The 27,371-nt window shown below is 37.9% G+C and overlaps 1 protein-coding gene across 17 annotated transcripts in view; it reads right to left on the bottom strand.

The window, feature by feature from the left end:
- The window catches only part of PLCB4 (phospholipase C beta 4), a 435,586-nt gene that overhangs the window by 236,651 nt on the left and 171,564 nt on the right, over positions 1 to 27,371 (bottom strand). The window lies entirely within an intron of this gene.

The following is a 27,371-nucleotide window of genomic DNA, read 5'->3' as shown; positions in this document are numbered from 1 at the left end:
AGGGTCATGGATGTGTAGCTAAAAATACCTTCTCATTAGGTGCACAGAAATTTTATATTAAAGAAATGATTAAGACATGCATGTAGTCTGGGCATTATAAAAATAAAAAAAGAGTTGGCCTGTGCTAATTATATAGTTTCTTTACCTCTAAAACAGTGGTTGCTCATGGTTGTGGATGCTGATAGTCTTTGTCTCTTAACACCATTTCTGCTTCTGCAGTGGATGTTGATAGTCTTTCCCCCTTAACATCAACCCTCCTGTATGGATAAGAGGGCACTGATTGTTCATCTAGAAATCCTTCCTTTTCCTGCTGTTAGTTACTGAGGTTCCTGTGAAACTGACTCTAAAAGTGAAAGACTGTGACTTGGGCTATGACCTACCACAGCTGGAGATGGAATAATCTTGGTTCAGGAATGGACAAAATACCCAGATATAAGCAATCAAGATTCACAAGCTCAGTTCTGAGATTTACTTGAGATACTTTGAAATTAGAGTCTTTATTCTGCTATGTTTGGAATAATGGGATATCAGCCTGGAGCTGTCAATGACTGAAATATGAAACCAAACACAGCAGAAGACATGGCAGAGAAACAGAAAGAAACCAAGTATGATCAGACTGATCAAGACCCTAGACCCAGCCATGGGTTCAATGAGAACCAAAAAGTTACCTTTGTCTCACTTAAAACTCCTGTGGTGAACATACTAGTTAATTTTGCTAGTTTGTTTTTGTCATCAAAAAAGTCTTTACTGAATTAATTGATTGCCTTAGTCCCTTTTCTGTTGCTTATAATAGAATACCTGAAACTGGGTTTATAAAGAAAAGGAATTTATGTCTTACAGTTATGGAGGTGGAGAAGTCCCAAGTCAGGCAGCTGCATCTGGTGAAGGCCTTCTTGCTGGTGGAGACTCTCTATAGAACTGAGAGAAAGAGACACCTAACCATGTTAGCACACTCAGCCCCCTTGCCATGTGATGCCCTGTGCCACCTCAGGGAGGCATGCTAACATGGTCAGGTGTCTCCAACTCTTTTTATGAAGCCACAGACCCACTCCCATGCTAAGCCATTACTCCATTAATCCATGAACAAATAAATCTATCATGAGGGCAGGGCCATCATGAACCAATCACATCTTAAAGGCCTCACCTCTCAATACTGCCACATTGGAGATTAAGTTTCAACATAAATTCAGGAGGGGACAAATATGCAAATTATAGCACTGACACTGAAGGTTAATCTTCAGCCCAAAATGTATATTTTTCTGCATATTTTCATGTATCTAAGCACAGGTTCTTCAGCTTTCATGAGATTTTCAGATGAGTTTTAACCCCCCAAAAAGGTCAATAACTGATTTTCTAGAGAGAAAAATAGCCTCAAAAATCAAATAAAAACTGCCCTTTTATGATATATTTTATTACAAATAATAATTATTTTAAAAAGCTTGACTAATTTCTACTTCTAAACAGAAAAATAGATATGGAATAACCATAGAAGAAAAGAAGTAATTATGTAAGGCCAGTGTTCTAAGATTCCTAGCTTTAGGAATTTTTCTTGATTCCCCAAATCATAGCAAACATAGTGAAGGCACACACAGCAAATGTAGCTTATAGATAAGTCATAAAGATGATTTAAGTTACGAGTTGATATAATGTCCTAGTTGACAAAATGGTTGAAGAAATGTCATATTTGGCACATATTTAATGAAAATCACTTTAATACTGTTGTTTTCTTCTCATAATTTGAAGCCAATAAATTTCCCAGTACCTAGGAACTGTGACTAGAGAGAGTACCTAAGTTTTGGAGGGAACAAATGATTAAAAGAGTTATTTTTAAAAGTTGCTACATAAGAATATACACGTAGTATGTCGTGCTCCATTTCCACCCATTTTATCATAAACTTGCTCTGTTCTATTTGTGAAATCTCAGGTTGCCTATCTCTATCCTAAGGTACTGCTGCACAAGGCTAGTTCTCTGTTAATTTAGAAGGTTCTTCTGCAGATCCTTAAGGATTCTTTCCCATACATTTTGCAGTTTAATGTTAATTTATAATTTGTAACATTTTAACATTAATCTTCTAATTTGTAATTTTATTGAGACCCACACAAATATAGAAATGTAGCAATGAATCAAGATAAAATCAAACCCACAGAACAAACCCTCAATATTCTACCCAGCCTCCATTTTAGAAAAGTGGTCAGACACTAGAAAAAAATAATTTAAAAATGTTCAAGTACTATAGGGAGTCAGACTGAAATGGCAGCTTTCAAAAGAGGAAGAAAAGGAAAAAGAAAGCGACAGTATTAAGCAATTTTTTCCCCATAAGGAATGTTTTTTTAAAAGGCTTAAAAGCCCCAAAAAGGTAAAACACAATGTAAACAACAGCTACTAACTATTAAATTGATATAGGTGTGGATCCAACTTACAGGGCCAAAATTTTTTTACTGGATTTGATTTCAGACGTGTGAGGTGGGACAGTTTACTGATAGGTACACATTACAAAAGTAAGGGAAAGCTGACATTATGGTCTTAACATCTTTATCTAGAACAGTGCTTCTCAGACTTTAACTGCAAATGAATTACTAAGTGAACCTGTTAAACAAACAAACATACAAACAAAAACAAACAAACAAAAAACAACAAAAAAAAGCAGATTCTCATTCAGTAGATCTGGGGCAGAGAGAGAGATTCTGCAATTCTCCAGAGATAGCAATGTTGACCCATCAGGAGACCACACATTGTATAGCAAGGCTGTAGATTTCAGTATTTCTCTTAACAGTTACCCTTCCACTTGAAGCTGCTTGCCAACATTTCTTTCTAAATAGTGTTAAATGTTTATATGTTTAGCAAATGATTTCTCTTCACCACAGGTAAAAGAATACTTATCAACTTTCTTTTTTCCAAGTACTATTTTTAGAGGCATGCTCCTCAAATTTGAGCATGCATCGAAATCTCTTGAAGGGCTGGTTAAAACAGCTGGGACCCATTCCCAAGATGCTTCTTCAGTAAATCTGTGGTGGGGCCTGAGAATCTGCATTTCTAACAAGATGACCATGCTGCCGCTTGCCCAGGCACTATGCTTTTTGACCCACTGAGGCAGGGCATCCATCAACAGCACTGCTAGAAGTTTCTGTAAGAATTTATGCTAATGGAAAATTTTTACCATCAGAGAATAATCAAGTATGGCAGCTTCAGAGGACCTGAGATTAATATTATCCAAGCCCTCTTTTTGGAGTTGAAGGGAAACAGCACCAGAAAGATTAAGTGTCATACCCAGGGCCACAGAACTGGTAACGAAAACACTGTGAGAATCAGAACTCTATTATTTTGTTGTGACCCCAGGAGTCTTGCCCCTATACCACATAACTGCTGGTCATCGGTTGTTTTTGTTTTGTTTTTTGTCTGTTTTTTGAGACAGAGTCTCGTTCTTTTGCCCAGGCTGGGGTGCAGTGTCACAATCTCGGCTCACTGCAACCTTTACCTCCGGGGTTCAAGTGATTCTCATGCCTCAGCCTCCCGAGTAGCAGGGATTACAGGGGTGTGGCAACATGCCCAGCTAATTTTTGTATTTTTAGTAGAGATGGGGTTTTGCCATGTTGGCCAGGCTGGTCTCGAACTCCTGACCTCAAGTGATCCATCTGCCTTGAGCTCCCAAAGTGCTGGAATTGCAGACATGAGCCACCACGCCCAGTCCCCAGCCTCGTCATCTTTTCAAGTACACCTCAATCACTCACTGATGGTCCCTAATACTACAACACTGAACAGATTTTGGTCCCAGTCATTCTCTTTTTAGAAATAATCTCCAAGAAAGGGTTTCTAAATGTGGTGCAAGGGCCTCCTCTATCAAAATCACAATGGGGCTTAGATTTGCTTAAATAGTCAGATTCTTGGAGTTGCCCCAAAACTAATGAATTTGTTGTCTTGGGATGGCATCTGGGAAAACGCATTTTGACAAGCCTGTCTGCCCACATCCACACCTGTTTGGTAAACAGGTCGACAGGATGATGTCTCTTGACACTGGTTGCACATTAGAATCTCAGGGGAGGGAAGGGATTAAAAATCCCACAGTCCAGGCTGCACCCAGAGCAATTACTCTGGACTCTCTGGAGATGGGTCCTAGGAATCAGTAGTTGTCAAAGCTCCCCAGGTGATTCCAATACGCAGCTCAGGTTGAGAAACAGTACTTCAAAGATTTCCAAATACTTCCACATGCCTATTCAAGAAAAGGATATTACATTTCCAGACAAAATGAAACTGTTTTAATAAATACAGAAATTTAGTCACAAAAAAATCAAGTGCATTACAGCAATTGGCTTCAACAATTCCAACATGATCCAGTGAAACTACACATTTCTACTCCAACAACATAAACACTGATGAAAGTTCTGAATTCATGTCAGAAGGGCCCCATTGAGAGAGGCCACCTGATTGCCCACAGAATTAGAAATTCTTGTTATTTCCATCTGATCACTTCTATTACAAAGTAAGGATTTTTATAAGAAAATAATTTATATGGATTTTCCAATCAGGTAACTAAATAATTAAAGCGTTCCTGCAAATAAGCAGATTGATTTAACAATAATGGCAGGTTGTAGGACACACATTAGTTCCCAGGGCCTTTTAGGGAGTATAAAAGAGAAAATGAAGGAAAACAGAGTTCCTGCAAGGTAGAGTGTCAGAAATTTATCTTTTTAGACTTCAAAGTCTGAAACATTAATGGCATGGATTTCTGAATTGCTGCCATAGATGTTCTACCTGGTGAGTTTCTTGAGGGAGTCTGTATTCTAAATAGACTTAATACAGAATTATCTAGTAATTTCTCCTAAATCAAAACTTGTTATTTAGCCCACAAAGAGCTTAAGCTTTATGAAAAGATGCCTTTTCAAAGACGTTAAAAAACTTTCAGAGGCAGAAGTGAAAACAGGTGTAGTATAATGATTGAATATAAGTAACCTCAAGGTAATAACTAATTAAAAGTGAACTTGCTGATACTTGCCTTTTGGACATGATTTTAACACCTTTACTGCTTTTCTCTTTCCTTTTTTCATCCCACTGATCACCCCTTTGGTACCAATACACAATAAGATGGACACAAAAACTATCTTTCTCTTGAACACAGGCAGCTCTCTCCAGCTCATCCTGAATTCAAGTTTCTAGCAGAAACACCTTAAATAAGAGCTCAGTGAGGGCAGGGGATAGCTCTTAGCTGAAGCTTGGCCAAAACAAATTAGCTGCCAGATAAAAGGAGACAGGTACCTGTGGAAGAAGCCATCTCAGTAGCCCTGGTCTGTGTTGGTTCCTAATTCTCTCCTCCATCTAATTAGCATTTCTCAAAAGTCAGTGCTCTACAATTATCAGGGTATCTTGTTACCACGAGACTCTAACACAATAGGCCTGGGGAAGGGCCTGAGAGTCTGCATTTCTAACAAGCTCCCAGGTGATGCTAAAGCTGCTGGTCCATGGGCCATACTTTCAATAGCAAGGGACTAGATATTCTTGTTGGTAGAAAAGACAAGACAGTGATGGTGAAAGATCATGTCCCCTGTCCCAGACCTGCTAAGATATCATAGGGTAGTGGTCAATTTTAGGTAGCGGACAATTTTAGAGAACTCCAGCCCACAATTTTCTTCCTTGACAAGTATTATCAGACCCCTATCCACAAGGCTATCCATGGCACCCATATTTGTGCTGGGATCTTGCCCCTGGCCAGTGCTGACTGGACCAAGGAGGGACATGTGCTCAAAGCTGAGCACATGAGCCAATCAGCTTCTTCCTCTCTTGAGAGTTTGGGATTGAACTTCAGGAATGCTAGTTAAGAGCTGCCTGAAATAGGCATGTAAATATCTAGGACAGTCACCCAACCTCATGTATACAGAGAAACAAGGGCAGAGAAAAACAGCACTGGAAGAGCAGAGATAAGAGAGCCGCTGAAAATCAATCACTGCCTGGATTCTTTAAAGCTTTCCAGTTCATATTTTTAGATCCTCCCCTGCTTACTCTGAGATTCCTGGACACAGCCTTGTGTTCTTTCAATACGTTCCCCTTTTTCTCACTTAAAGCAGCTTGAGAGAGTGCCTGCAAATTCCAATGCAAAGAGGATGCAGTTTCACTTTTCATCAGAGAACACATCTAGTCCAGAGTTGTATAAAACATCCTGGCTTTGTCTCAGATGTCAGGATCTTAGAGGAATAAATAGTTCATGTCCATATCCAACAGTACCAGGCAGCTTCCTGGAGCTTCCTGTGAAAAACCATGTAACCTTCTGCAAGTCATTTACAAGGAGTCTTCGTTTCCTCATGGAATGCCAGACAGTGTCAACTCTTCAAACCCCTCTATTATTAAATCTCTGTTTACCTCAAGCTACTTCCTTCCTTCCTACTCCTTCAGTCTCATCATCCTTACATGCCAAGTGAAAAGAAATCCTGCCTCATCCTCCATGCTCTTCCTTTTGCAGGTAACTCCCTTCCCACCCCATGGGAGACAAGTGGCTGGCCTGCAGAAGGCATCCAGGAGGTGGGAGCTATGCTCTTTATAAATTCCGCCCTCTTCTCTCTCTCTCACTCACTCACTCGCTCACTCACCTACTCACCTGACTACCTCATCTATTCTCTCATGTTGAGCTATCATACTCTTTCTTATTATAGTCCTTGTGAATGTCTCTGATCTTCCACTTTTTAAAAAAAGTTAATGGTTCTCAGATGGCACTCGTTCTTGAGTCCCCATATCCCAAAAGAATCGTTCCTCCTCCAACTCAGCCTATCCCATTCATTCAACTAACGATAGAAGACACAATTCCAAATTCCCACTTTCCAGAATGATCACCTTATCCTGTCTTGTATGACATGTATTAGACTTGGCTCAGGTGGAATTCACCTTGATAATGCTGGTTTATGCCAAATGAGTCATTAGTTAAAGGTAAACAACACAGCAAAAAGGAATCTGCAACCTTCTGCCTCCTTGAGACAAGGACAGAATATAGATTCATCTTTGTCTTAAAATGCAAGGGTATATAGCTCCATGTCATTTTCCATTAATGAAGTTTCTGTTTTTTCACTTATTGGAGAGTATCAAAGTGCACAGCCAGTCTGTTCTCATTAACAATGTATCCTTGGATATGTCTTCCATATCCACAGGGGAAGACTTCCATTCACCTAACATTAACAGCTTAGGAAATCACTATTGATTATGACAAGGTAAGCATTTCATTATCTTTTTACTCATGAAATCAATTACATACTCAAAGTCAAGTAAAAGAAGAAGTATGTTCAGTCCTCACCACAAAGATATATTCATTCCCAATTTAAACTCTTAGAATATTTTTAATTGATTTCTCTAAAATGATCTAATTCAGTCATTAAAACTATGCCTATGAAGAACATTCAATGCCATGAAACAGCACTCACAATATTCTATGAGAAAAACAATCATATGCACAGCATATTTCCTAAGTTTTAAAAATGGTTATATGTATATGTCTAGACATTCTAGAAATAAATACAACAAAATATTATTAGTGTTTATATCTGGATGGCAGAATTACTGTAAGTATTTAATTTCTTGTTTGTAATTTGAATTTCCTAAAATCTTTTCAATGCACATGCACATATATGGTTAGAGAAGAAGTAAACATTACCAAAAATTATACATGGTCTACACTCAGCAAATTAAAAAAAAAAGAGAGATTCATGCATCCCCTTTGCTTTGACTGTCCTGCTGGAAGCACACATCATTACATTAATGTGATCTGCTCACATGCTTCTTACACTGTGTTAGAAAATGAAGCACATTGGAGGAAGACTGGTGGTTTCTTTAAAAGTGTCTTAGACTGAAAGAATGAGATAAAGAATCAATTTTAGTATTGCTTTGAAAGTGCTAACACTTGCCTCTTGGACTAATATACTTAGGGTGGGAGAGAAGAAAAATAATGGCTTTAATACTTTCATGCAACTTAGCCTCTTTTTCATTTGTAAACATATTGCTTCTTACCTTCTAAGGCAATGTGTTCTGTTCTAAGATAGTCTTGGGGGCTAGAACATATTTCAACATGTATTTTATTTCTTTAAGGGATTTTTACTTGAAAAATACAGAAAATGAACAAATCTAAGTAAATAAAATCATAATTCTATGATCATCTCTCTCTCTGAAAATTTATAAAACAAGAATATGAAGTTCCCTCCTCTGCCGATCCAGTAAGACTTCTGAGACACAAGCACTAGTCCTAGTTATTATATATACATAAGCTCATGTATATACACATATATATCAAGTAAATGTATACATCAATGTCAGCATATACATGTATATGTAGATCTATAATTATACAATTATATAAACATACATGCTTTTAAAAATTAACATGATGTCACTGTATACATTTTTTGCAGTCTGCATTTTTCAAAACATACAGAATACATTTCTCAAAGGGAACCACTGTGCCATCAAATGGCACACACATTCTAAAATTTAATACTGACAAATTATTCAACAACCCCCGCCAAAAAACTACACAAGATATCCTTCAATTAGAAACTTTTTACAAAAAGAGAATAACTATGTTTATTAAGAAAATGAAAATCAAAACAGTAGAGTAGCCTGAAGTAGAAGGAGGAAATGCATTCAAAGTCTATGGTATTTTATTTATTTTTTCTTAAACTGGGTGGTGACTAAGGGTGTTTGTTATCATAGTATTCCTCATGCTTTTCATATACTTTACAAATAGCCCTTTGAAACTGCTCAGTGTTTAGTATGAAAATTTTCTAAAACATATAAAATATAATATAAAAGCTCTTCCTTTCCCACTGCACCCTGGTCCACTTCTGGGATGGTATGAACACATAAATCATTTCTAATTTCCATTCTTCAAATGTACCTCCAAATCTCTAGATCAGGGACTGCTCAGTAAAAGTATAGTGTAAGTCACATTTGTGATTTTACATTTTCTAGTAGTAATATTAAGAACAATTTTAAATGGTAAAATTAATATTAATAAATTAAATGTTATTTAACCAAATACATCCAAAATATTATCAATTCATGTAATCAATATAAAAATTATTGAAGTATTCTACATTCTTTTTTTTCATACTAAGTCTTGAAAAGTTGGGTATATATTTTATACTTAGAGCCTATCTCAATTTGGACTAGCTTCCTTTCAGTGGCTCAATAACCACACATGGTTGGGATGCTGGGTTGAAGAGTGTATCTTTAGATAATATGCTCAAACCTCTATTTCTTGATTTGTTTACTGAGAAATTATCATTTAACTCCACAGTATGCCATTCCCTCCTTCTCTCCATCTCTGCCAGTTTTATTTCAATATTTCGTTTTTTAATTGACTTTTACAGCCTTGTATTTAAACCTCTCTTTCTTAATTCACCAAACTGAGTTTCTCTTAAATCCTCTCTCTGTAAAATAACAGATTAGAGTCCCTGTATTTCTCTTCATTTCTTTTCCCCTTTCTACTTCCCAATCTTTCTCCATTAATTATTACTTTTACATTGTCAAGGTGATATCATGTTCTGTACTATCTATTTTTTACACGTTTTTAAAAATTGAATGAATAACATTTACAATATGAAAATTACATAATTGTTCTCTGCAGAAACAAGTGGTAAGCATAAATGCAGAGAGAAAGCCATGCAATATTATCACTAAAGTTGTGCTGCTCAAAAAACATTAACAAAGAAAAACTGAGAAGAAGGGGCCCTCTTAAACAGTATAAACTACATCCACTCACTCAGACCATTCCATTTCATCACACTTCCTGTTAGGGAAATGTCATTTGCTTTTAGGATTTCTGAGTTCCCCAAAAATCCTATTGATAATTTTGCCAACTTTTTGTTCTGCTTTAAAAGATTTGCCAAATAACTATTGTCTTAGATTTTTTTTATTGCATTCCTTGGTCTAGTTTTTCCACCTGGTCTCAAAACCCATATTTCCTTCTTTTGTTTTATTGAGCTTACACTGCATTAATTCTTTTAGGAATGATCTGGGGTGATCAAATAATGTAGATCTTACTTGTCTGAAAATGTGTTTATTTCACCTTCCTGGTAAATGTGCAGTATGTCTGAGAACAAAATTGCAGGTTCAGAATAATTTTACCTCCAAACCATGAAGTCATTCCCTTGTCCTCTAGAAATTATCTTTTTTTTTTTTTTTTTTTGAGAGGAAGTCTAGCTCTGTCACCCAGGCTGGAGTGCATTGGCGGGATCTTGGCTCACTGCAACCTCCGCCTCCCGAGTTCAAGCGATTCTCCTGCCTCAGCATCCTGAGTAGCTGAGACTACAGGCACACGCCACCACACCCGGCTAATTTTGGTATTTTTAGTAGAGACAGGGTTTCACCATGTTGGCCAGGATGGTCTTGAACTCCTGACTTCATGATCCACCCACCTCGGCCTCACAAAGTGCTGGGATTATAGGCATGAGTCACCATGCCCGGCCTAGAAATTATCTTTGTGGTCAACTTTCCACCCCACTCCCATTTCTGGACTCTTTTAACATCCTCTCCTTTTCCTTGGTATTCTGAAATATCATGAAAATGTGTTTAGTTACTGGTCCACTCAAATTCTTTTTCTTATCACTTATCAAGTGATTATACATGCATATTATATAACATTTACATAAAAATGTGAATAATGTTATTTAATTTTCCAACTCAGATGGAAAACAAGCTGCTAACACTAGAGATACTTTAAAAGATATGTTGCCCAGGGGAGATGATGATACAATGATTAAAAAATCTGTGTGTGTGTGCATCTTTATTTCCTCCACTTTTTTTTCCCTCTATTAGAAGATGTAGGACCACATGGAATGATTCTCTAATGTCTCCACTTTCACTCATTTTTTTTTCCAACTCTTGGTTCTTTGTTCTGTTTTCTAGAAAAGTTCTGCATCTTTTCTTTCAGCTAATATGCTGTTTTTAAAAGTCAACAATCAGACTTAATTTCCAAGAATCGCTTCTTGCTCTTGAAGTCCTCCTTTTCATAGGAGTCTGTCCACAACTCCCTGATAAAATTTAAATTTATTTTAAAGCTCCGTCTCTTCTCTGATTTCTGTTTCTTCTGAATCAGTTGGTAAATTTGTTTGTGTTAAAATCTGTATTTTAGTTATCTACTTTTCCCAATACTGTTGATTCTGGTTCGTTCAGTCCTGTTAGTGAAAGATCTCGAAGCCAAAAGGAAGGAATCTTGGTCCAAATATGTATCTTTGTGGCTTCTTCATTTCTACCCATCAAAATGAAGATCTTTCCATTTCTGGCCAAGTCGGGAATAGTTTTTGATGAGCCTGTCATCTTGGAAGCCCAAAGAACCATGAAACATTTGGATTAAAATTTGGCTTTCTTACTGCAGTTTTCAGAATTATAGCAGATGAGGGTCTATCGTACATTATTTCAGGGTCAAGATTTATCTGGGCAATAAAGGGTTATAGTTCTACATAATTATATGGCTACATTGAAACAGATTCTAGAATTAATTTAGTATTATAATTAGTTGAAGAAAATTTCACTCACATTTAAAGCTTAACCAATAAATGAATGTATTTATTTTCACACTATTCTCACTTGTGTCATTTTAGGACATTCTACTAAAGCAAAAAGACACAATTAAAATCATGCAGTTACCTCCATCCTTTCTTATTATGGTAGTCTACACCAAAGAAAGAGCAAGTTACATGCCCTGTTTCCAGAAACAGAATAAATACTACCTCTAGGAGGAAAGGAAGTATCCCAAGATATTCAAGTTAAGAACTAAAATGATCTCTGTGTGCCTATTTAATTGCTCTTCTCTCATACCTGTATCAGATCTATATTTTAAGAAAGTTACTGAGTAACTGTTTCTTCTTAAGATTCTCTGAGTTCATAAAATCTTGCTCTTAGATGGAATCATCCCCCATGAGAACAATCACTTGCCCACAAACCTCAATGTGCAAGTTGCCTTCCATTTATGTCAACTTCACTCTTCCCTCAAGCCTTGCTACTCAGCATACTAGAGTCACATGTAAACAAAGTCCTCCAAAACTAAAATCCTCAGGAAAATAGGAAAATGTGTTTCTGAAGAAAACCATTCTCAAGTAATTATATATGCACATTATACAACATTTACATAAAAATGTGAATAATGTTATTTAATTTCCCAACTCAGATGGAAAACAAGCTGCTAACACTGGGGATACTTAAAAAGATATGTTCCCCAGGGGAGAAGACGATATGATGTTAAATATCTGTAACGAAATATAACAGCCACCAAACAAGAACAGATGCCTCAGCAGATGGTGTGCAACTTGCCCACCCAACATCCTTTCTCCTGTTTTTACAGGGTGATGAAAATGAATCCAACTAAAAATACTTGCTTCCTGAGTCTTCCTTACAATTAGGAGTAGCCTTGTAACCTTGTTTAGCCGACAAGAGGAATGTCGAGATTTGCAGGGGTAAGTTTCTACTTCTCTAAGAGAGACAATTCTCCCTGCTTTCTTTTTTTCTCCTTGCTGGGAGTGTGCATTTGACACTGGAGATACAGGATGTATCTCGCAACCATGAGACAATGAGCATCAGGGTGAAGGCTCATCAACTAAGGATGCTGGAGAATAAACATGGACAGAGTCTGGATCCCTGAGGGAATCACTTAGCTCTTGAACCAGCTCTGGACTGCCTACCTCTGATCTCGTTACAAGGGACAACAAAGAAGCTATGTGTTCCAATGCTTTGCTGTTCACAAAACTCATTCCTGATCAACGCACTAGCAATATCTGAACCTTAGTTGCCCCTCCAGACATATGTATACGAGAACTTTAATGCTTGACCATAATAGAGATGACTTTCTCCTTTATAAAACTTCCTTTAAATCTTAGGTACACACTCTTGATCCCTTACTAAACACTCTTCAAGTCTGAAATATTTCAGAATTCAGAAAGGTAATATGGTGTGTGTATATATATATATATATATGTTATGTAATAGTCCCAACAGATCTGAGTATCACCTTTTAGTCTAGGCGGTTGACAAACTATGGTCAATGGGCCAAGTCCAGCCTGCCACCTATTTTTGCAAATAAAGACTTATTTGCACTCAGCCACAACTTCATTTACGTACTGTCTATGTCTGCTTTCACGCTACGAATGCAGAGTTGAGTAGCTGCAACAGAGATGGTATGGTCCACAAGGCCTAAAATAATCACTATCTGGCCATTTACAGAAAATGTTTGTGGATCCTTATCAAATACATAGGTATTTATGGAGTGAAATCTATGGCTATTCACTCTAAGTGGGATAAATAAAGATTATATATTACCATCTGTTGGTTTGGGCATGATTTTGCCATTAAATTTATGCTAAACTTACAAAAAAAAAAACTAAGTTCAAACTTACAAAAAAAAACTAAGTTCAAAGTTTTACTGCTTCCAGAATAAAGAAAAAAAAAAGACTGAAAACCTGTAGTAGAGAGGAGAGACAAGTTAATTAGGCTGGTTTAATCCACCATGGAATGTTCAACTCACTGGCTAGTTCTTTAATGTCTAAAAGCCCAGCACGCCTACAAAATCCTGTTGGCTGAGGGCCTCAAAGAATAAAGAGGCAGCATACTGCAGTGAAAAGAACAGAAGCTAACAAGAAGAATGACTTTGAATCTTACAATTCTTATGACTTTGGGTATATACTGCTTTTCTCTGAGTGTTTTCAAACCTGTCAAATGAAACAAAAGTATTAGGAACTCTGCCTAGGGCCATAGAGGATGATGAGATTATTGGTGAGCGCACCATTAACAGGGCAAGGTACAACACATCCATGTCTTATCTATAGTATTGGATAAATTAGATATACTTCACTATATGAGCAGGTATAAATATATATTTTACTAGATATGTGTATTTATTACTATTATTTGGTTTATCTCTTTTACTGACTACAGTGATTGCAGAAGAATCAAAATTTCTCTGGCCTTCCAAAATTTGAGGTGGTTCTTCTTGACATTTCTTAATTCTAATACTAGAAAGTTGATAGTATACTTTTACTACTTTGCTGTTCTGCACATAATTTGAATCATATGGATATTTCTCAAGGAGCTTCTCTGAAAAGCCATTGGACTATTTGCAATAAACATCCCCACATTTCAAGGGAATTTTACCAGATTCATTTTTATTGCAATATAAATATTAGAGAATAATTATGTAAATGTGATAAGACAATTTTTTTTATTTTTATTTTTTGAGACAGAGTTTTGCTCCGTTGCCCAGACTGGAGTACAGTGGCACGATCTCAGCTCACTGCAACCTCCAACTCCCAGATTCAAGAGATTCCTGTGTCTCAGCCTCCGAAGAAGCTGGGATTACAGGCATGCAACACCAAGCCTGGCTAACTTTTGTATTTTTAGTAGAGACAGAGTTTCACCATGTTGCCCAGGCTGGTCTCGAACTCCTAGGGGCCTCAAGTGGTCCACCTGCCTTGGCCTCCCGAAGTGCTGGGGTTACAGGCATGAGCCACCACGCCCGGCCAAGAAAATAACATTTTTAATCCTACATCAAAACTTTACATTTCAAAAACTGCATTTTCTAGTCTGAGACATTTTTATCATAGGATTTATACACTTAAAACAGGAACTTCATTTTCAAATGTAAGCTGAAGAATTGATTTTGTTGGCTAACTCCTATATTTCTCCAAGTGCTCAGTCTTCAAATAAAAACAGTTATTTTTTAATATAATCAGGTTATTTTATTTATTACACAGCCTAACTTTTATACAGCCTAAATTTTAGATTAGTCTTCTTATTAGATTTGACAGCAGTTACTTATCATGGAAATGTATACTGCACAGAAGCTTCTCTACCAAGAAACAGGTGAGATTTCAAAAGACTGTCAGGCAGTTCCTTTGTTCTTGAGCCCAAGGGACATGAACATCATCTATTAGAGCTGGGCAGACCAAACATACTTTTGTTCTAACATGGCTTTGTTTGCACTGATGGCAGCTTCTCAGTTGAAGATTCCTAACAGAGGAGCACTTATTTTTTCATGTGTGTCCTGCTAAAATTCCCTTCTCCAAAGAGAAACCCAGCAGATCCAGCTGGCAACAGAGGCACGTAAATTTGCAAGCCTATGTTTTGAGGTATGTGCACCTTCTCAATCTTCAGGAAACCTGGGAAGTGAACATGGGCAGCTTCCAATGTACCCAAATATGGTCATTAAATCACATCTAAGTTTGGCCTCACAGATTCAGAGCTGCTTTCTATGAACAGACTTTATGCATACCTCATTTGAGCTTATCATCAACAAAGAGGCAAAACATAATAAGCAAAATGACTGCAGAATTATGAGCACCTGAAGGAAACAAAGACTGGAAGTGTGCAAGATGCCATCTAGAAGTGGAAAAAGAGACGGGAACAGGGCAACAGGGAAGGGAAACCCATTTTCACTGGGGCAAGAGTGGGGATGAGGAGCTGAAAGAAACTGGCAGTCACTGATGGCCTTCCAGATTGGGTCTGAGTAGGTATCAGCACAGAGCAGGAGCCCTACCTTGTTTGCTACCTGGAGAACGAGGAAGGTGAAGAATGAGGAAACTGCTGACAGGCAAGGAGAGGAAGGAGTTAGCCAGTGAGTGAATGGACAAAGACCAAGAATGTGCAACTCCAGCAAGTATAGCTGATTCTAGTTGGGTCCCTCGCTCTGCTGGAAATGTGCACAGGCCAGAGGGAAGCAAAACCCAGTGGGGAAGTCACAGTTGGTTACTCACCCGAGAGCTTCTACCATAGTACTGCTTAGGCTACAATGTGTCTGATTGGAGATGATGGATCAGGATTAGTCTAGGCCAGTGGTTCTCAAACTTAGCAGCTGCATTTACCAGGGCTTTCCAGAGAAACAGAACCAAAGGATATGCAGAGAGACACAGACAGATGTATTACAAGAGACTGATTGGCTCACATGATCACGGAGGCTGAGAAGTCCCACAATCTTCTGTCTGTAAGTGGAGGCCCATGAAAGCCAGTGGTGTCACTCCTGTCCAAACCAGAAGGACTAAAAACGAGGGAAGCCAAGGTTGTGTAGGTACCAATCTAAGTGCAAAGGCCTGAGAACCAGGAGCTTCAGGATCCAAAGACAGGAGGAAATGGATGTCTCAGCTCAAGCAGAGAGAGCAAATTCACACCCTTCCTCTGCTTTTCCGTTCTATTCAGCCCTTCCCCAGATTGGATGATGAAGCCCAGCTCCACTGGTGAAGGCAATCTTCTTTACTAATTTCTTCCTGAAACATCCTCATTGACATATGCAGAAATAATATTTTACTAGCTATCTGATATCCCTTAGCCCAGTCAAGTTGACATATAAAATTTACCATCACAGCTGCATCCTAGAATAACCTAGAAAGCTTCAATTAAAAAAATGAATGCCTGTACCCCACTACAGAAAGTCTGATTCCAAGGTTCTGGGATAGGGTGCAGGCAACAGTATTTTCTAAAGTTCCCACATTAAATCTAAATTAGAGCCAAGATTGAGAACAGCTTAGACTAGAATTTCTCAAACTTTAATATGCATTAAAATAAAATGTAAATTTTGATTTCGTAGCTCTAGCATAGGACCCAAGATTTAGCAGCTCTAACAAGCTCGCAGATGATGCTGACATTGCTGGTCCTTGGACCACACTTTGAGTAGTGAGGACCTATACTTGCAGTGTCTCATATGATAGCTACTAGCCACATGTGGCTACTGAACATGTGAAATGTGATGGACCCAGTTTTCAATTTATTTTAATTTTTATTAATTTGCATTTACATTTAAAATCTGCTACTGATTTGGTTACTGGTTAATTATTACATGGAACAACTTAGGTATGTGAACACTTTTAATTGTGACTTTTATGAGATCTAAATACAGATCAAGAATATCTGATGAACATTTAGTATCTGAATTGAGATGTGCTATAGGCATAAAATACAGACTTAATTTCAAAGACTTTGAAGAAACAGATTATAAAATATCTCGCTGACAATTTTTATATATTGGGTACATGTGGAAATGATAATAGTATGAATATATTGGTTAATAAAATATATAATTAAAATTAACCTGTTTTCTTTTTGCTTTCTCAAAAAATATGGCCACTAGGAAATGTTAAATTATGTATGTGGCTAGCATTATATATTTTTTAAACAACATTGGTCAAGATCAAAGGGAATTGAGGTCTTTATTATTGCCAGTCATTTATTATTGCCAGTAATCCATCTAATGGGTAAGAACTAAGGGGAAGGCTGCAAGTGACCTTCTGAGCAAGAAGTTAGTAAAAAAAGGGAGCCACATAAGAACAAAGTCCTTTGCCTCTGCCTCTTTCCATCCTGAAATTAAATGCAGCTGGGGGAAGAGATAATGTATGGTGCTTTGGCAGCCATTTTACCACCATGAGGAGACAAGCATCCAGGTCCTTGATGCCACTACCGAGTTGCCAATAAAATAGAACGCTTCACCTCAGTATTTCTTGTTAGATAAAAAATAATTGTTCTTATGGTTAAAATCAGTGCTTTTTAAATGTTACACTACATATGAATTACCTGGAGATTTTGTTCAAATGCAGATTCCCTTTCACAAAATCAAGGATGGGGACTGAAATCCTAAATTTCTAATAAGCTCCCAGGTGACATCTATGCAGCCGATATGAGGACCACACTTTCATTAGCAAGGGCTCAAACAAAATGACTTAGGTATTCTAGTTCTTGCTGCTGAAAGCTCTCCTAACAAAACCAGGTGGCAAAGCCAACCTTTGCCCATTAACAACAGCTCAATTTGCACACCATGGCTGGATGCATAATCATGACTGAGCAACTGGGGATCCAGGACCTAGAAATTTGTCCCTTGCCCAACAGATAATAGCAAGAGGGCAGAAAGCAAGGGTTCTGTGGCTATATCAGTTTGGAAGACACTGGGGTAAAAACAAAGTTAAAACACATTTCTCTGTTGGACATGCATAGTCACTACTATACTAACACACTCTTTAATTCTGAAAGTATTGTTGATTACAAAACTCTTCACAGAGAATATTACTGGAGTAATGTGACATGGAACACATTTTAGAAAATGCTGCATTATTCAGTTCATAAGTTAACAGAACACCTGATGGCCTACAAATCATGATGCCACATGAGATGTAGTTTGTGAGGTACTAAATGTGTAATAAGCATGGAGTTAGAGGTGAAGTAATCTAGATTCATTACTCACTGTGTTGCACACATCACATGCCAGATATGTGATGATGGGCATGCCACTTCCATTCTGTGAGTTGAATCCCTCACCTGCAAGACGGGCAAATAATGCCTGCCTACGTTACAGAACTATAGTAAGAATATGTGCTCACACATCTCAAAAGGACACTTCCTGGATGTGTAACAAACAAACAATTTTTATATATTTAGAACTATACAAATGCATCATGGGAGTAAAATATATAACTCATATGCAGTCTTAAGGTAATACTTGGGGGAAATCTTGGCTTTCTGAACATCTTAGGGGAATTCATTCACTGTCCTTTGTTCTTAAGAGTGCTTCATAGAAAAGCTGCATGTGTTTAGAAGTGTTTTAATGCTGTAAAGCTCACAGAGTTTAAGGAAGGTTTGTGGGTACCACCTGACAGGTGCAGGCTGGCTACCCAATAGGTCTCTCTGCACAGGGCATCCATCACAGAGTGTGTCCGTCACTTTCATAAAGGTAGGATGCCCAGAGCTTGCAAGGCTTCAAGGAACTTATTCTTAGTAAGCCAACACGAGGCTGAAGGATTTTTTTGTGCCAAAATACTGATTTATAGTGAGACAGAATAGGATAACTCTTAAGTGGATCATAACTTTAACAAGTTAAATTATTTGCTGCGTAGAGGCAATGGTGCATATGAAGACACTATTCTCTTATGAGTAGTGCTGATAATAGTCTGTCAATTTCTGCCTTTTTTCTTTTTCTCTCTTTCTATAGCTGACCTCTCTCCCTTATAACTAATGCATTCCTTGGATACAGAATCATTCATTTGCTCAAAAAATATTTACCTGGTTCTTTCAGTGTTGCTATATACTGAGGAGAACATAAATATAATATAGACAGGGTCCTGTCTTTCCCATAGGTTAAATTATAAAGGAGAGATAAAGCATGCACGTGAATAATAGCACGTTGAGATAGTGTTTCCCTAACACCTTATGAAAGACACATAGATCATTTCTGGTTTAGGGGATGTGATAGGCAGAATGATACCTCCCTAAAGACAGCCATTTCCTAATGCCCAGAGCCTGTGACTATGTTAGGTTATATCACAAAGGAGAATTAAGATGAAAAATGGCATTAAGAGGCCAGGCATGGTGGCTCATGCCTGTAATCTCAACACTTTGGGAGACTGACACTTGAAGCCAGGAGCTCGAGACCAGCCTGGGCAACATAGCAAGGCCCTGTCTCTACAGAAAATTTAAAAAAATAAAAATTAGTTGGGCATGGTGGCACACACCTGATGTCCCAGCTACTTGGGAGGCTGAGGTGGGAAGATCCCTTGAGCCCAGGAGTTAGAGGCCACAGTGACCTGTGATTGTGCCACTACACACCAGCCTAGGCGACAGAGAGATACCTTGTCTCAAAAATGGGTGCAGCACACCAACATGGCACATGTATACATACGTAACAAACCTGCGTGTTGTGCACATGTACCCTAAAACTTAAAGTATAATAATAATAAAATTTTTTTAAAAAGCTGGCATTAAAATGCTAATCAACTGAATCAACTGACCTTAAAATAAAGAGATTATCCCAGATTATCCACGTGGACTCAATGGAATCACAAAGGTACAAAAGTCCTTAAACTGGGGGAAAGGAAGAGTAAGAGTAAGAAACAGAGAGATGACATTGTAAGAAAGACTTGATGGTTTTGAAGATAGAAGGGAGCTACACGCCAAGGAAAGCAGGCAACTGCTAGAAGCTGGAAAAGGAAGGAAAGGGTCCCCCTCAGGAGCCCCCAGAAAGGAAAGCAGCTCTGCCAGCCCCTTGATTTTAGCCCTTGATTTTAGCCCAGTGATTCTGGACTTCTGACTTCCAGAATTATAAGAAAATAAACTTGTGTTGTTTTAAGTCACTAAATTTGTGAGGATTTTCTACAGCAACAATAGGAAATTAATGCAGGGGATGAGAGAAAACCTCATAAAGGAACCTGCCTTGAAGTTGAGCCTTAGGGAATTTGAAGACATATTTCTGACACTCAATAAATTAGAAATAAATACATAGTTCTCAGTGTGTTAAAAGAGTCAGTAGGTCAGATTTAAATTTTCCACTCAATGAAACAGAAAACAGAAATAAATAATGCAAACTCTTTATGTAATTTTTACTAAGTTAATCTGACACAAAAGGCTGCTGGCCTTTTTTATTTCTAACATGTTTAGCGATGCCAAAATTAATAATCAAAACACTATGTATGCTCCAAGAACTTCAAGTGATTATCACATTTATTCCTAATCTTACAAACTATCCCTTTATCCCATATTAAGAAACTCTTTGAGTTAACCTGGTGTAATAAAAGATTTCCAATTTTGGTATTAGTTTCAACCAAATCAAAAAACCTCAAAGTCAGAGGATTTAGATGGCCTGAAGATAGAAAAATGCAAAGATCAACCACATAAAAAAATGCTGGCGTTCAAGTGAACATCATTGTACATTAGTATTAATCACAGTACATGGATAAACACACATACACATACTTTCGATGTCATGTGTATATACGTATATATACATATATATACACAGATATAGTAATGGGTATAGATGGAGATATATAATATATATGTAATATAAACATTCATCTTATTCTCATGAGAGCTAACCGATCACAATACATTAGAAACATTGTCCACAATACTACAGTTCTCAGTGTGACAGGACACATGCATTGATTCTGCTTAACTCTATTAATAAATATTATGCTGCTATAAGTCGGGGCTTTGTAAAATGAAGAAAGGTATTACAGGCTATTTAAATTTGAAAGAAAAATGTTTTTTAAGAAATAAAAAATATTTTTGTATAATTTCTGTTGAGAGGAAATGGAGGCTGCATTAAATGCTTCCCATTTTATCTCCACCTACAGAAATCAGACCAGAGTGCAATGCCCAAGAGTGGAAATCAGATCACCAGGTGCCTGGAGTACCTGCCTCCTCAGGACCTCCAGGAAATCTATGTTTACATAATTGCTCTATTCTGCACTTTGTTTCAGAACCCAATCTACCTCAAGCCCCTTTGGAAGTGGGAACAAACTCAACAAATAAAAATCAAAGAGGATTATTCATAGACTACACTATATGCAAGCAACTTATCAATTTAGTACCAACAGGGAAAGGATTCAACTAAACAACTAAACTTAACAAAACAACTACCCAGGAAGGTTAGTAACAGAAATGTGTCCAAGTGAGTGAGTTTTTATTTTCCATCTGCACTTGAAGAGGGTTGTATTTTTATTCAGAAAGAGTTTACATAATGTCTACAATATCTTAGGTGCTATGTTATACATGCAAGTGTTCAGAAATGTCTTGCCTACCCATAACTTCATAAACTACTCAAAATATTTAATCAAACTTATGTGATGACAACTGGGGAAAACAGAGGCTAGAGCTATTTCTAAAAAAGCTTTTCAGGTGCTCAACCTGCGGTCTACAGAATTCAGGTAATTCATGAACTAAAATGAAAACAAAGTTACAATTTCATTTATACCTACCTCTCATTAAAATGCAGAGTTTTCTTCAATTATGGGCATTGGCAACAAACTACAGTAGTACTAAAAAGATCTGTGATTCTGCCACCAATAAAAACCACAGATATCTTAATATCACATTATGATGTTGAAGTATCTTAATATGCTGGGTACTGTCATCACTACTTTGAAATAGTAGTAACTAAGAGGCCTAATGCTATATGTTATTTTATGTATTAATATAAAGATGCACACAGTTACTATATTGCAATTCATAATACTTTGAACTATTGTGCAATACAACTGATTTCTTTGGTAATCCTATATGTTTTGTTCTAGGTATTAATAAACACTATTCTGAGAAGGCTTCTCCAGATGCCAAATGGGTCAATGGTATGAAAATATTAAGACTCCCCTAAGCAACTAAAACAAGGCAATTTACCCAGTCGATTTCAAATCCAGTCATATTGAATAACTGGGATCATATATGACAAGAGAAGACAATTATAAGTATGTTTCCCTTTTTAACTCCTTTATTCACTCATCATGCAGCAGATAGCAGAGTGAGCCATACCTCCAAAACACCAAGGCAGATGATATTAGGATACACAAAGTTGAAAAAAGCAGTGCTGTCCTCAAGATGCCAAAGCCTTACAAAAAAAAAAAAAAGTGCTATATGACAATTGTACTTAGACAACATTACCACAGGAGTATTAAGTGTTGGATTAAAGAACTAATATTTGAAAGCAAACTTTGAAAGTTTTTAGCTAGAGGTAACTTGAACTGTGTTTTTCATCAGAAAACAAATCTGGTATAGCTGTGTTTGTACATCTGCTGGAGGGAGAGTGAGACCATTCACAGGGCGGTTATAACAATTCCCAGAACTATTAGGTTGGTGCAAAAGTAATTGTGGTTTTTGCCATTGAAGGTATGTGTAGTGGTAAGGGAGAAACTGAATGGTGATTCAGAGCATAGAGATTATGTTGTTTTATGCACAGGGCTTCATCAGAAAAATGGAAGGAATTGTCAATAACAATAAAATGTTCAGCTAGATCAACTCAGTATATATTATGTATTATACAATTATTCAAAATAGTGTTTAACAGTATTGTAATAACATGAATAAATGTTTTGTCATATTAAGTGAAAAAGAGCTATATAAAATTATCTAAGTTTATGGTATATGTAGATTATTGCAAACATGTCTTCAATTCTTTATCCCTCCCTGTATCCACACCTGTATCAGTTTTCTTGGGCTGCTTTAACAAATTACCACCAACTAGACAGCTTAAAAACAGCAGATATTGGCCACGTGCTATGGCTCACACCTGTAATCCTAGCACTTTGGGAGGCTGAGGCGGACAGATCATGAGGTCATGAGTTCGAGACCAGCCTGGCCAATATAGTGAAACCCTGTCTCTACTAAAAATACAAAAATTAGCAGAACATGGTGGCATGTGCCTGGAGTCCCAGCTACTCGGGAGGCTGGAAAAAAAAAAAAAAAAACCCACCAGATATTTATTGCCTCTTGGTTCTGTAGGCCAAAAGTACAAAACCAAGGTGCTGGCATGGCCATACTCCCTACAGAGGTTCTAGGGGGATACTCCATTTCTTGCCTCTTCCAACTTCTGCTGGTGGAAGCATTCCTTGGCTTAAGGTTGCTTCAGTCCTATCTCTGCCTCCATCTTAATATCACCCTCTCCTCTTTGTGGGTCTCACTCAGACTTCTTCTGCCTCTCTTTTGTAGAGATGCATGTGACTAAATTTAGGGCAGGGCCTATCTGTTTATCCAGGATAAACTCTTCCCCTCAAAATCCTTAACTTAATCACATCTTTTGCCATAGAAGGTAACATTCACAGATTCCAGGGATTTGACATGGATTTTGTGAGCCCTTTTTTGGCCTACCCCCAAACACCTTTGTCTTGTGATACTGTGGTTCTTCCCATCAAGAAGTGGAATCTATTTCCTCACTCCCCAAAATTCTGGACTGACCTTGGGACTTCCTTTGGCCAACAGAATGCAGCAGAAGTGACTTGGTGCCAATTCCCAGTTTAGCTCTCAAGAGACTTTGCCTACTTCCAGTCTCTTTCTCTGTCTCTCTTGAACTCCTGAACTCCTGCCTCCACCATATGAACAGGCTGGGCTAGCCTTCTGGATGATAAGCGGCACATGGCACAGTTGTCCCATCCTCAACCTACAACTGGCCAACTCCAGAGGTGTGAAGGAGAAGGCTGCTCTTGCCCAGATAGCCACCAGCCAACATGTCAGCTGACAGACATACACATGAGCATAGCTGAGATCAGTCAAGCCTGGTCCACTTGCTCAGAACTGCCCAGCATTCACAGACTCAAGAAGAAGACTAAATACTTAATATTATAAGCCATGATGTAGGCATTATACTGTATTTTCTTTAATAAAAGAAAAATAACAACCATCACTATTTACTATCAGAATTCAAGCACTGCAAAATTGGGTGCCTACTATTTATTGCAAATTCAAAAGGGAACTTCATTTAAAGAACAAACTTAAACTTTTCAGCAAAACAACAAAAAAAGTCCACCTAAACACTCTTTACTTAACTGATCATGAAGTACATACAGTAAAGTCCTGAATAGACTGACTAAACTGTTGTTTCTAACAGGGGATTGGGATTTATCATTTGACACTTCAATCACACGTAGACAGAAATTATGTATTGTATGGGGCCAATATTACCTTTTTTTTCTTCCCTGCAGGAGTTCAGAAAACAAATCACTTGTTTTCATCTCCAAAACTAAGTTTCTGAAAGTAACTAGTCATAATTGATCCTTAATTTTGATAAAAACTAGTCATCAGATTAATATTTTTCCATGACTAAATCTCTGTCCTTACTAGCAGAACTAAATTGATTTAGAGTTCAAGTTCCTTAAAAAATATTTTGGAAATGTCATTATATTCTCAGCCACATTATATGGTATTCTCTTACAGCTTTTTAATTGAATTCAACATGCAATGGGAAATGAAACCCAATTATCTTGGGGATTTCTAGAAAATGTGGGAAAGTTCATCTGAGTAGAGAAAGAGAAATGATTCATGATTAGGATGCAGCAATACGACCATAGAATAACATCACTCTAAGCTTAACCAACACCTCAAGATTAGGGATCAGGGAGAGGGACAGGACATTACTGCTCACAAGGGACAATGCTTCTACCATACATGTCATAGGACTGACCATTCACCAATGGCTTCTGGCCATAACAACCTCTGAATGTCCAGGATATACAAAAAGACTCTAGTCCTTAATAATATAAAATAACTTTTCATGAAGGCTAACCATATTCTAGGCACAATTCTTATATTTTACATGAATAAGCTCAATTAAACCTTACAGTTACCTATGAGATAATAATGAGTAGTTTACAATAATTCCCATTTTACAGATGAGAAATTTGAGGCACAAACTAACCAAAGGTTGCAGGAGGCTAGGAAGTGGCACAGCTGGGATTTGAATCCATGCGGTCTGGTTTTAAAGCATCCTATTAACACCTCTGCTTTACTGCCTCCCCTTTATATCCACGTTTTAAAAAACCAAACTTCCAGATACATTCGGATTTGAAAAATAATCAAAAGGCTATGCGCTTTTCAAAAAAGAAGGATGCAAAAAATTGCAGCTTCAAACAGAGAAGTCATCAAGAGCCTTGAGAAATCACCTGCTCCAACCTCCTGTTGGCAAATGCCTCTCTAAACTGCTCTTTCACAAACACAAATTGGAGTATTGGCTGCATGCAATCCCATGAAATCCCAAATGGATCTGACCTCCTTTGAGAATCACAAAATCATTCAGAACCCCCACTGAAGTCATTTATTGGCAGGAAGTCTTGCCTCTTTCTAAAACAAATTTCTTCTCGATTAATTTGGGCATTCATGAAGAACAGCTCAGCAGCATTCCCTTTAAATAAAATCCTCCAACCTATTAATCCCACCAGTGCTGTACTCTCTGGGTTCATCAGGTTAATTTCTTTAACCTTTCTCTCTAGAATTTCTATTCTGTTAACAATCTTGATGTTCTTTGAACTTTCTGCAGTTTTTCTATACCTCTTTCCAAGGCTGCCAGGTAAAATACAGAACATTGGGTTATGTTTGGTTCTCAGATCAACAATAAATAATGTTTTAGTATTAAAAGTACATCCCAAATATTACATGGAACATACTTACGCTAAAAAATTTACTTGTTGATGATCTGAAATTCAAATATAGCTGGATGTCCTGTATTTTTTATTTGCTAAATCCATCTATCCATTCCACTTCTTTGATGGGCTTTGAACCCATCAATACCACACAGAACCCAAATTCAGCTGCCTCCAAATTGAGCACGCATCACCATCACCTGGGGAGGGCTGTTAACTCGCAGATGCCTAGATCCCACTCCTACAGTTTCTGATTCCATGGGTCTGGGGTGAGCCTGAGAATCTGCATTTCTAACAAGTTGTCAGGTGACATGGATACTGCTCATCCAGGGTCCACACTTTGAAAACCACTACTCTAATTCCCTGATTTAGGGTAAAGCACAAGAAAGAGGCACCTCCAATCCTGTAAAATCCCCAGCTAAACAGCCTAAGCCAAGAGAAGGGCATGAGAGTCTCATCTGTGTCCATTGGACATTCAGGGCCCCTTATCTCAACCCTGTTAGTAAATCAGAAAATGCCTAAATTTAAGAAGGTCCAGCCATTGCTTATATTGGTTAGATTCCCCCAGATGAAATGGTCCCCTTTAATGCTGACGTGAATTATCACCCTGAGGCAAGCTTGTCAAGGGACACAGGAGCCATCCCTTTGTTTTCATTTGCCCTGAAGGAACTTGCCCCTTGTTATTAGGAAGGAGCCTGTGAGGTTTTCTATCCCAAATCCCCTTCTTTAAAGCTGATCTCTTCATAATGACTCTTTCTGTTTTATTCTCTGAACTTCCTCCACTCTGCAAGCACTGGGGAGTCTACCATACCCATGAATCTGACTCAATAACTGCCCAGCTTGCGGCAGACTGCTTTGATGCCTCCATTTAATAACCTCCCTGTATGCTTGGCCTTTGTCCTGTAACTTTGACATCTCTTCCCATTCTGACTCTACGGTTCACCTTGGGACTTGTTTTGGCCAACAGAATGAGAAAACAGCACCTGCACCTGCAGTTCCAAATGTAGACTTCCCAAGGCCTTGCATGCTTCTGCTCCTTCTCTTGGAACCCTGTTCAGATGCCTCGAACAAGCCCAGGCTAACCTGAGAGAGGCTGAGAGGCCACATGGAACAGAGCTGAGTTGTCCCAACAGAGGTGATCCAAAATTGGCCAGCCCCCAACTGACCCACTAGCTGACCACAGATGCATGAGTAAGCCCAAATGAGCCTAATCCAAACCAGCAAAAAAAAGCCTAGCTGACCCATTAATTTGTGACCAAAAATAAATGTTTATTGTCATAAACCAAGGTTCTGGAGAGTTGATTATGCTGACATTCTGGTCATGCTTCAGCTCCATTCTCTGATTCTACTGACTTTATCAAGGCTCCTGCCTGCCTTCCCATGACCTGCTCTCTAGGGAAGAAGCTCTCCTTATTTTGGCTCCTGCAGGTTATACCCTTGGCTTAAAGCCTCCTATTTCCATTGCTACTCTAGACATAATCTTGAATGCATCTGGTGATTCATCACACAAGTATCCTGACTTGGAAAATTATATT

This window comes from Pan paniscus, chromosome 21, assembly GCF_029289425.2.
Source record: "Pan paniscus chromosome 21, NHGRI_mPanPan1-v2.0_pri, whole genome shotgun sequence".
NCBI lineage: Eukaryota > Metazoa > Chordata > Mammalia > Primates > Hominidae > Pan > Pan paniscus.
Note: the sequence above shows the minus strand (reverse complement) of the source record. Positions and strands in the feature narration are given on the sequence as shown.